Source organism: Falco biarmicus, chromosome 5, assembly GCF_023638135.1.
Source record: "Falco biarmicus isolate bFalBia1 chromosome 5, bFalBia1.pri, whole genome shotgun sequence".
Taxonomy (NCBI): domain Eukaryota; kingdom Metazoa; phylum Chordata; class Aves; order Falconiformes; family Falconidae; genus Falco; species Falco biarmicus.
Genome location: NC_079292.1, coordinates 58,509,323 through 58,519,713, shown reverse-complemented (window position 1 = coordinate 58,519,713; position 10,391 = coordinate 58,509,323).

Genomic DNA, 10,391 nt, shown 5'->3' with positions numbered 1-10,391 from the left:
CCCCAGCATCCGCGGGCGGCGGCCGCCCTCCTCCGCGCTGCGCGGGCAGGCGGGCAGGGAGGGGCGGGGGCGGCCTCCCCCTCCCTGCGCCTCGCCCGCCCTGCCGGCCCCGGGCAGGCTCGCTCCCCGCCGGCGGCCGCGGAGCCGGGGGAAGGCGCAGCTGGGGCTCGGGCTCGCCTTCCCTCTCGCTTGCTGCCTTTCCCCCCTCCTCCGCCCCCCAGCTCAGCCTCCCTCGCGTCCCCGCCGTACGTGCCGGAGCTGCGAGCGCGACCCGCACACCGCAGTGAGACCCGCACGAAACTTCGGTCAGCCGTTTCTCTCCCCGGGAGATGAGTGAAATGTAACGTGGAAGGGCAATTTAAAAATCAGCGTTTATCGCTGTTACTGCTGCCGTTGTTACGATTTCCGAGTGCTTGCTCTTCACTCTTCCCGGGTGTGCTGCAAGTTGCCTGTGTTTTGGTGTTGCTCATTTTCCGTCCCTCTGTCTCCCCCTGACCAGTGTTGTGTGAATCCCTGCGCTCTGACTTTGTCTTTGTAGCTTTCTGTGAAATCCCGATGCCTGCTCCAAAAAGCAGACATTTTGGGAAGATCCTTCACGAGAAAGGACGATTTATTATTACTATTATTTTGTTGAGGAAAGGAACCACCAAAACCGGATACCTCCCCCCACCCTCACCCCCAAACCCCAGAAAGCAATCTACCCATCACATCTTCGTTTTACACAGAAAGATGCAGGAGCTGAATGGATGCAGACTGAAATCTATCGCTGCTTAAGTTCCCTGTGTCAGACACAACCTGATAGTACCGGGAACATATACAAAATTGTGCAATACTGACATCTAAGTATGTCATAATACTCTCTCTCTTCCTCAGCAGTATCATTACACCAGGTTAATTACATTAGTCACCTCCCGGTTCTATACATGTAGCTGCTCATTAATGCAACAACCATAAAGAAAAGAAATAATCTAATTCTTGATGCTAGTGATTTTGTTTCTCTCTGATCACATTCATTGTTTGGTGAAAAAGAGACCAGAAGAGCTGCTTGAGGTTCACTGCTGCTCTGTGCGGGGGAGCAGGGAGCAGGGTGGAGGGAAGGGGGTGCTGGCAAGTTGAACCACTTGGAAGGCTTCAGCCACGTTGCAATTTTGTAACTATTTCTCTCTCCTCCCTCTCAGGGAGCACACCGGGACTGCCCTTTCAGGACAAGCTGCCCCAGGACTGTTGAACATGAAGGGCTCTATAGTAAGCGGCAGGGGGGCCACTGGCTGCCCTACAGACCACCAATCATTTCCCCCATTTGTAGGGCACAGACCAGGCTTCCCTCACAGCTGAGACCAAGGCAGAGGTGTTTACCAGCAAGCGCTCATGGTGCCTGGCAAAAACCATATGCATGCAGATCACCACTAGCAGACGGAAAAGGCCCTAGGGGAGGCAGGAGAAGGGATGAAGGGAGGGGTGGTAGGAGACAGTGCAGGCTGGGACAACTGACACATTTCTGGGGGACAAACACAGTCCCTAGCCTCCCCTGGGGGAATCCTGGCCCTGCCCTCTGCCACAGGATCTGGCGGTCTCTTTCTGCACTTGTGGAGCTGCCAAACGGCTGAGGATGGGCAAGGGGGGAGGTGGCCCCAATACACCTTTAGCGCTCTGAGTACAGCCTGATGCAAGAGTGTGGAGGATGGTAGCTCTGGACAGGCTCTCTGAACTGTTGTACTGAATTCAAAGGAATCTGAGAGACAGAGATTTAGAGAAGACCCCTAAACTGGCAGGAGATTATGGCTCTATAGGGATGGCCTGTGTTGAGAAGGAGGCTCTGTGAGGCTTTTAGTTGGGGAAGCTAAAGAAGATCACCTGAGGACCTCTCCTCTCCTTCTGAGATGTTTCCACCGAAGGAAGGAAGGAGCATTGATGAGGGAAGGCGTAAGGGAGTAGTAATTGTTGGGACTCCAAGCCATTTTCTTTTTGTGTTGGTGGCCGTTCCTCCTCAACCCCAAACCTGTGTTCATGTCTTCTCATTCTTCAAAGGAGGGTAGAAAAGCTGGGTCAGGAGTCTGAAAGACTCTGAAGAGGAAAAAACTTCAGCTGGTTACTCTGACACTCAGATCCATCAGGCACCATCACATGTGTGGATGGGAAAGGCACTCTGGAAATTCATGGAGCTCATAGCTCCAAGGAAGGTGGGATCCTCAGTTACTCTGTACTCCCAAAAGAGTGTAGCACAGCTCTTGTAGCAATGCCACACAAGCAACCTGGCTGGAGTGAGTGGAAGCAAAAAGGGCTTAGACCCTCTGAAAGCTCACCCGTCCTTACATGCCAGGGTAATTCAAAGAGCAGAGGGAGAGAAGGGCTGATACTGTGTGTTTTCTCTTAGGGCTCACCTGTATCACCCATGTGATTGTGTGTTTATTTTACTGTTACAAATGGTAGTGCTGCTTTGGGTTCAGCATAAGCTGGGCTGCACAGACAGGGGGTTGGCTCTGGGCTGAGGAGCTTGCTTCTGTTTGTATCTGTGCCTAGTGAGACTAGGAGTGTGAGCAAGCAGTCACTGCGGTGGTTGTGGATTTGGGCTTGCAGAGGACCCCAACACTGTGAGGAATCACAGCTTTCATCTATAACAAGAAACACAGGATTACATATCTTTATATTTAACGAATCCGGTGAGATCCAGAGGATGATGCAGCAGCTGGGCCAAAACAGAGACCCACAAACCGATCCAGAACTGTTGACTTTATCATGTATTTCTACAGCTTTGACAAGTTTGGTTTCAAGTGCCATGGCAACAGGAGAGGGGCACATTCTCCCCAAAGAAACTGCTAGTGTAAGAAGGGCAGTTTTTCAGGGTGGTGAGCTTTTTCATCTCTGGCTAAGAGTGCAGCCTGTGAGGGCTCATGTCATCTCAGGATCAGGACTAAACACGGCTTCCTGCCTCACACTTCCCAATTTCCAGAAATAATTCTCTTCCTGCTACCCTACTTATATACTCTTAGACTATTCACAATAATCCCTCTACAGTTCTAAATGCCACAGAGGAAGAATGGAACAAAGGCAATGCAAATGCCAGAATGTCCTGTGTGACTGCTTGTGCTGTGCCTAGATGCTGTGCTGAGATTTCATCTTTCCTACAAAGAATCATTAAAAATGGTAATACAAAACAAGCGTACAGAATAAAACCACTGTGGCAGGTTTTTACAACAGGCGCATCTTACTGAACAGCGCAACACAGAATGACATCTATAGAAGAGTAAGGAGAGAGAAATTAATAGTCTGGAGGAAATAGAGAGATTTTAAATTACATTTTAAATTACTTGAAATGAGAAGCTGATGAGACAGGGAGCTGCAGGAAGTCTGCTTCCAATGGCAAACCAAGAGTGCTGCTATTTGTGGAGAGAAGGGGCAGTGCTGTAGGAAAAGAAGGGGTACAAGAAAGATGCAGGAAGGGAGATGAAGGGCACAAAGTCGGAAGCAACTCCATGGGATGGTAATGGAACTGAATAGAGTGTTTGTGGTTTGAGTGCTGCAGTGGAGCTTTTCGGTCCATAGGGGAAAATCAGACCACGATAGTGTACGAAAACTGGTATCTGGGAATCTTCATCCAGGGGAGACCACCTCAGAAGGAGCTGCTGTAATGAGATGTAAAAGAGATGGAGTTCGTGCAGCTGTATTCACAGGCAGAGCAGAGGTGTTAATAGGCAGATGCACCAGCAGAGGAGATGTTAGGAAAAATAAATTGAGGTTAGGGTGATGATTATAGAACTGGAAGACAATGGGGCAGAGAAGATAGAAGTGAGATATGATGCAGAAAGAGAAATCAAAGTTAAGAGATTTCACTGGAGAAAGTTGGAAAAGTCGCATAACTATGGTTAGACAATGAGAGGGTGTGATCAGAGCAGTAATCACTGGCATCCAAAGCTGAGGGTCCCAAAGCACTTTAGAAACATTATTCACATAATATCTGCATGCTGCTGGTTTTCTAAGATCAACTTACAAACTAAACTAGAAAATTAAGGAAAGAAGATTTCTGGTTTTGCCAGAGAACTTCAGGTGGAGATGATAGAGATGGAGATGAGATAGAGATAGGGAGATAAATACAGATGGAAAAAGCCTCAATGGTCCTCTCTTCTTATCTTCAGGTTCATATAACTTAAAGATCAACATAAAAGACAGTTTAAGCATTGAATATTCAAATATTACAGAAGAGTCATCTCTAATATAACACTGTGACCAAAAATGAAGAAAGAAGAAGGGAGATACAGGTAACAGAGGTCTAACAATTAAAATTAGTAGGTTTCCATGCAAAAGTGGTGCTGGTGCTGCCCTGAATGCATAAAAAAATCCTGTGTCAGGCAGGAGTGGAACTCTGGCAGGGACCAAATATGAGGTTATAAGGCTCCAACAGTTAACTCCCTCAGTTTCTGACCTATATCCTCTTCCAAGCTAAATGTTGTGCAAACAATTCGTTTAGCCTCATAACACTCTTATAAAGTAACACGGTCATTAGTTTGCAAAGGCAATAAGGCACTGAAAAATTCAGAACATGATCACAAAGCCCCCCGAAGTGAAAGTTTTTGCACTGATTTTAGTGGGATCTGGGTGCTGTTATAAATGAGTTGGTTACTCATGGATACCAAAGAAATCTGTTCCAGATCAAGTCTTGAAGCTAGAACTCCTGTGCTCTCCGTGCAAGACTCCTTTTTTCTTATGCAACCTTTTCTTCCATTGAATGGTAACCTTTGAAATGTTTGTTACTTGAAGACGGTTGGGAAAAAAACGTGTCATCTCATGAGCCTTACGGGTTGTTTACTTCAAAAAGGGAAAGGCTTCCTTCTTTACCTGAAAGAGATAGTGGGAGAAGACTGGGATTCCCAGGATGAATTTTCCACCATGATGAATTTCTGGGATGTGAACTGTTTTGCCTCCCTTTCTCTTTCCATGCTGTGCTGAGGTTTGTATGTACAGCAGCCTCCTAATCAATAGGAATAGAAAAAAAAAAAATCAATGCCTGAAACCCATTAGCTCTAACGGAGGGCAGGCTGCTAACAAGCCACTCTAGCTGGAATTCCAGTATTTGGTAAAATATCCTCAGTGAGAATATATGCATACATATACATGCAAACTTACTGAATAAGACTAGCAGAGAAAATAAGTTGTAAGAACACGCTCCTCCCACCAGCATGTCTATCCCCACATATTTGCCTAGCTATGGTAAAGACACTATGCCCACCCACACACCCCCAGATACGATCCTTCATACTTCCCCACTCCTGAACACACATTTTTCTGCACTTGATCTATAACCTCAGGCTACCTTCATGCTGGATCATCTTCAGTATAAATAAATACTTGCCTCTACACACCCTTACCCCTACACAAACTATACACCTTAGAAATTCAATTTGACACCCACTTACTCACAAGCATACAGCCATTCCTTCTCCTTTGCTATATCCCCACATCCTTCATGGAAATCCTCTTTTTAGTTCCCATTCATATCCAAAACCCGGCACAGATAGTTCCCACTGATACCCACATGCTCCCAACCCTGGAAGCATAATCCAGGAAACAAAAAGTTGGTGAAAAGATTATGGCACAGGTTTTGCAATCAGAATCTGCTCTAAGGTCAAGGCATGGGGAAAGGGTCTCCAGAATGGATCAAGGAAGCAATGGGTCTCACTGCCCATTGTGTATGAAACACGAGCACAACTAACTGTCTTGCTCCCAATAAAGCCTTTGTCCATCCATCCACTGACTGTAACTAGAATAGATTCTCACTCCTGATCTGCCTCTCATGGAATGGATGGTCTCTCCTGGTCAACTTCAGGATCCATGAGTTAAAAAAGCCAGAATTTCTTGACAAACTGGTGTATGAAACTCCTGTGAGGAAATGTGCATTGGCTGTGGTTTGGTTCTTAAAGAAGAAAAAAGCCTATTTGCATGTAAACATAGCAGTAATCAGAGAACTGGAAAGAATAAAGCAAGAAAGAGGAAAGCCTTGGTTTTTTTCTGAACTAGAAGGTTTTCAGAATCTTCCAGAAGCATTGGTACAATGATAAATGCTGAAGGAAAGGTGAGGCCTACAGTGAGGATGGATTATGTTGACACCGATTGATATTCCATGATATCAGGCTTTCTTCCAGTGTAAAGGGCACAGATGGGGACAGAGAAGAAGATCCTGTGCAGCCTTATCTATTCAGTATCATCATCTAAAGCCAAAATCCAGCCCAAACATGAGCTTTTGCCATCTGGCCCTCAGCAGCCACAGAAGCATCACTGGGGCTGGGGCAGAATTACTCTCCTAGGTCTGGTGGTACTGACACAGGTAACCCTTCGGAAAGCCAGCTAGCCATACACACTTTTGTCTTCTTTAAGACATCCCTAGCTCTTCTTCTGTCAGACTGTTTAGGGTATCAGGGGAGAAATATTGCACTTCTAATTTCTCTGATGCTTGGTAACAAATCAGGGTTAAAAGACACTTTTGAAGGAACATCCTGAGAAAAACAAGAGAAAGGGCTACTCTCTGGGATAGGTTATTTAGTCCTACTGACTTTGCATAGGGACAAATGAAGAAAAGAACGTATCCCAACACCTATTCAGGAGTTCAGTGAGTGGGAAATCTTAGAAAATTCAAAATCACCAAGTCCCACTGATGTCAGTAACAGACTACCAATTTTAATGTGAGAAGGGTTTGTTTCTGTAGTCTCACATAATCAGGGAGGCATCCCATGAGATGTACATGTACTTTAGACACTGTTTCAGAGAAAGCCAGCTGGTATATTGTGTCCACAGAGCTATTATATTAATTCCTAGGATTTGGTTTTACATTACCATTGTAATGGTTTAGGATCCCCAATGTGAATTCTTATAGAGGAAGTAGGTTAAACACCTCAGATTAAGGCAGTCATATGCTAGACTGGAGCATTATGGTGATGCACAGAAGAGTATACCATCGATAGAAATTGTAGAGAGGTGATATTCTCTGCCTTGGTAATAGAGGCCTATTTTAACAAGAAAGCAAAACACATATGTCTATTTAGGCTTCTAACTCCATATTTAGACATCGAAGAACTGCCCTGGTTTTCAGTTGTGCTGAGCAGTCAGCATCTCACATTGATTTTGCAGAGGTGTAGAGGCTCCAAATACCTCTGAAAATCTGAATGTCTGTTTTGATGTCTTAATGTCAATTTAGCAGATTAACTATGACCTCATATAACAACAAAATTTTTAGTAGAAACAAAATCAAAAGTCCCAAGGCCAAATGCTGGGCTCATCAGGATTTGCCACTTCCAGTCATTCGCTGCAGCTACTGACCACTTGTGAAAATTTCTGGGAACAGTCTGAAAGCAGAATTTACTCATACAGTGGCAAATCGTGGGCAGTGAGGAGTCTACTGCAGAGCAAAGCAATTCCCAGCAGTACTTGGCTCGTGCAGCTCCACCAGTCCAAGCTCAGGGCCTTGATGATGCCTCTCTGCTGGCCATGTGGGTCTCCTTGGCAGCACCGACCTCAGCAGAGGCTGGCCAACACTCCAGGCCATCCTCCAAGGGTGTGGGGTTATGGCTTTCCTTTGTGGTTCTCTAATTTTTTGCTCTGTTGTTGTCTGCTCTGACACAGTGAGCAAGTCTGGCAGGGGGCATGGGCAAGCGTATCTCAGCCATGCTCCCCACTACATGTCAGGGGCACAGGAACATGCACGGGAGAAGACAGCTCAGAGCAGGAAAAGGGAATCTCAGGCTGGTTATTCCCTGGGTTAGGGGGTGGCTGGGAGATGAGCAGTCCCCTGTGCAGAACTGGTCCTCCTCCCACGCTCACTACTACTGCACTCTTTGACAGGACACATTTCCAGGTTGCTTGTGTCTGTTAGATAAAACTATTCCATTGCCATCTTCCCAGTAGCCAGTCTGAAGCGACAAAGCACTTCTCTATTTCACAGACCATTGGGACTCTTCTCTGCAACTGACCTATATTAGTTATAAGCTTCATTCGTTCTGGCCTGCACTCCTCTCTCTTCTCCCACATGGAGCACATGCACTGCTCCTCCCCCTCAAACAAACACCTTTACACATCCAAGGACATTGTAAAAATAAAATGATCACAACCTGGCCCTCCGGGAACCTCGGTTTTACAGTTTGTCCCGCTCTGATGCCAACAGAATTCACAACCCAGTTCAAGAGAGACAGACAGTGAGTGAGAGAAAGCAGGCAGACAGGCACAGACAGAAGGAGACAGAGGAATCAGGGAGAGATAAAAAGGAGCAGAAGAAAGGGAACAGGACAACTGGAAGGAATAAGCTGCAACAACAAGGGAAGGCGTGTAAACTGGGAGTCTAGAACACAACAGAGAAAGGGGGATGGGGTTACAGGAAAGGCTAACAATTTAAAATGATAGAAAGTTGAAGGAAGAGAGAAAGGAGGAGATGAAAAAAGGCAGAGGAAAGAACGGAAGAGAAAACAAATGTTCAGAGGGGAGGGGGGGATGTTGAGTCAGGCAGCAAAGCAAGGTGGTGTCTATGACACAAGGCAGAAGAATTAAGAAGGTGCCTTCAAAGTGAATTTGGGCACTTCTGTTTCATGTCTCCTTTTCCACTGAGGATACGCTGTGAAGAAAAGGGCAAGAGGAGGGGGGAGAAAAGGATAAATAAATGCCTGAGCTGCCATCTTAAACAGCTCCTAGCAGTCAAGCAGGTACCCTGGAAACAGGCGGTCCACAGGTTGCAAATGCTCAGGTACACATCGCAGTTCAGCAGGCAGGAAACAGTCTGCGTTAGCATGGTGGCATTTACACTCCCAGGTCTGCTGGGTTTCTCCGGGCACTGGCAATGAGCCCTGCATACATAAAAATGCTTCTGTCTAGTATGGGGAAATCGTGCTCTGATCTCTGCCCTGCGCCCTCTCTCCGGTCCCCATAAGAAAACCTCAGCCCCAGACACATGGGCGCTGTTAGTCTCCCTTCTCCTCATACGAATCCCCTGCCAGCCCCCTGCCTGATCCCAGTTCTTGTCTGCACTCCAGGGGCTGCCTTCCCTTCCCGTGCCTCTCTTTTCACCATGGTTCATCTCCAGCCTTGCTATTTTGTTCCTCTGCTTTATCTCTCTCCTCTTTCCCTTTGGCTCTTCTTCCTCACTGTCATTCGTTCACCTCCCCCTTACATACCCCCCTACATACACCCCTCCCCCTGCCCCATTTACCTATCTGTAGTTATCCACTTACCTATTACTGTAGTACCTAGCTGACACACATCTCTCTCCCACAATCCATCCATTTCCACATCACACACCTGCCAAATCTGCCTCTTTCCTTCCTTTTCAGCCCTTCTCTCACTGTCCCACACCCAGTCCATTTCTTTGTCTCCCCCCACCCCAGTTCTTCTGTCTGTCTTTCCCTCTCCACAGTCCATTCCTCTTTCCTTCTCCCCCACTCTGCCCATCTGTCTGCCTGTTCCTCCTTCCCACAGTTGTCTCCAGCTGATACAAATGTACCCCAGTTGCTCCTTCTCTCCTTCTCCCCCCCCTCCACACATTTCATCTCTTTGTGTCTCCTCCACACCCAGGTCCACACTTGTTCTCTCTCCCATACTGAGAGGAGGCGGAGGCAAAGAATTTGCTGCTGACCGCTGCATTGCTAGGAGGCAAACACATGGCCGGCCTTGTGCAGGCCAGTTTCTGCCTGAGTGCCCCAAGTCACATATCCCCAGCATCATCTCCGGCACTGGGAAAACAGATGGTATAATAAATGAGTGCAGTCTGATAAAAGGAGGAAAGAGTGCCTGCCTTGGATGCCCCTCACCCGTGCAGAGACACACATCCAACATGGGCACAGCTCTCTCACTCCTGTACCCACCCAGTTTCGGTGCCAGAAGTAGCCAGCCAAACAAGGCACAAGCTCTGGGAGAGGAGAGGGGTAGGAGAGGGTGGTAGTGCATAGAAAGACCAATGGGGTTTTTCTGACAGCAGTTTATAGTCCCAGCAAGAAAAGTACATGGGGGGATCTTAAGGTAATGAGGAGGGCTGTTAGCATGGAGAGGTGTAGCAGAATTGTGGGGACGTATAGTTACAAGATGTCCCTGTGCAGAGACAGTTAGGAGGAAAAAGGCAAGAGGTGTGGACAGTGTAAAGGAACCAGATATCAAAATGGTTGGGGACTGAGATGGCATCCAGTGATCACTTCTGCCTTGGTGAAGAGGGAAAGCCACCCTCCTGGCAGTCTTAGCTGGGAGGGCCATCAAGGGCAACTGACTTACTCCACATGAGGGAAATATCCCCAGGTCTCAATAGGTGCAGAAACTAGAGGATAGGGTCTGCATTACTCTGCTTTTGCTCTTACCAGAACTGTCCTCCTGCCTTTACCCAGTTTCATGACATTGCCCAAGAATACTCATTTACCTCCTCCACCACC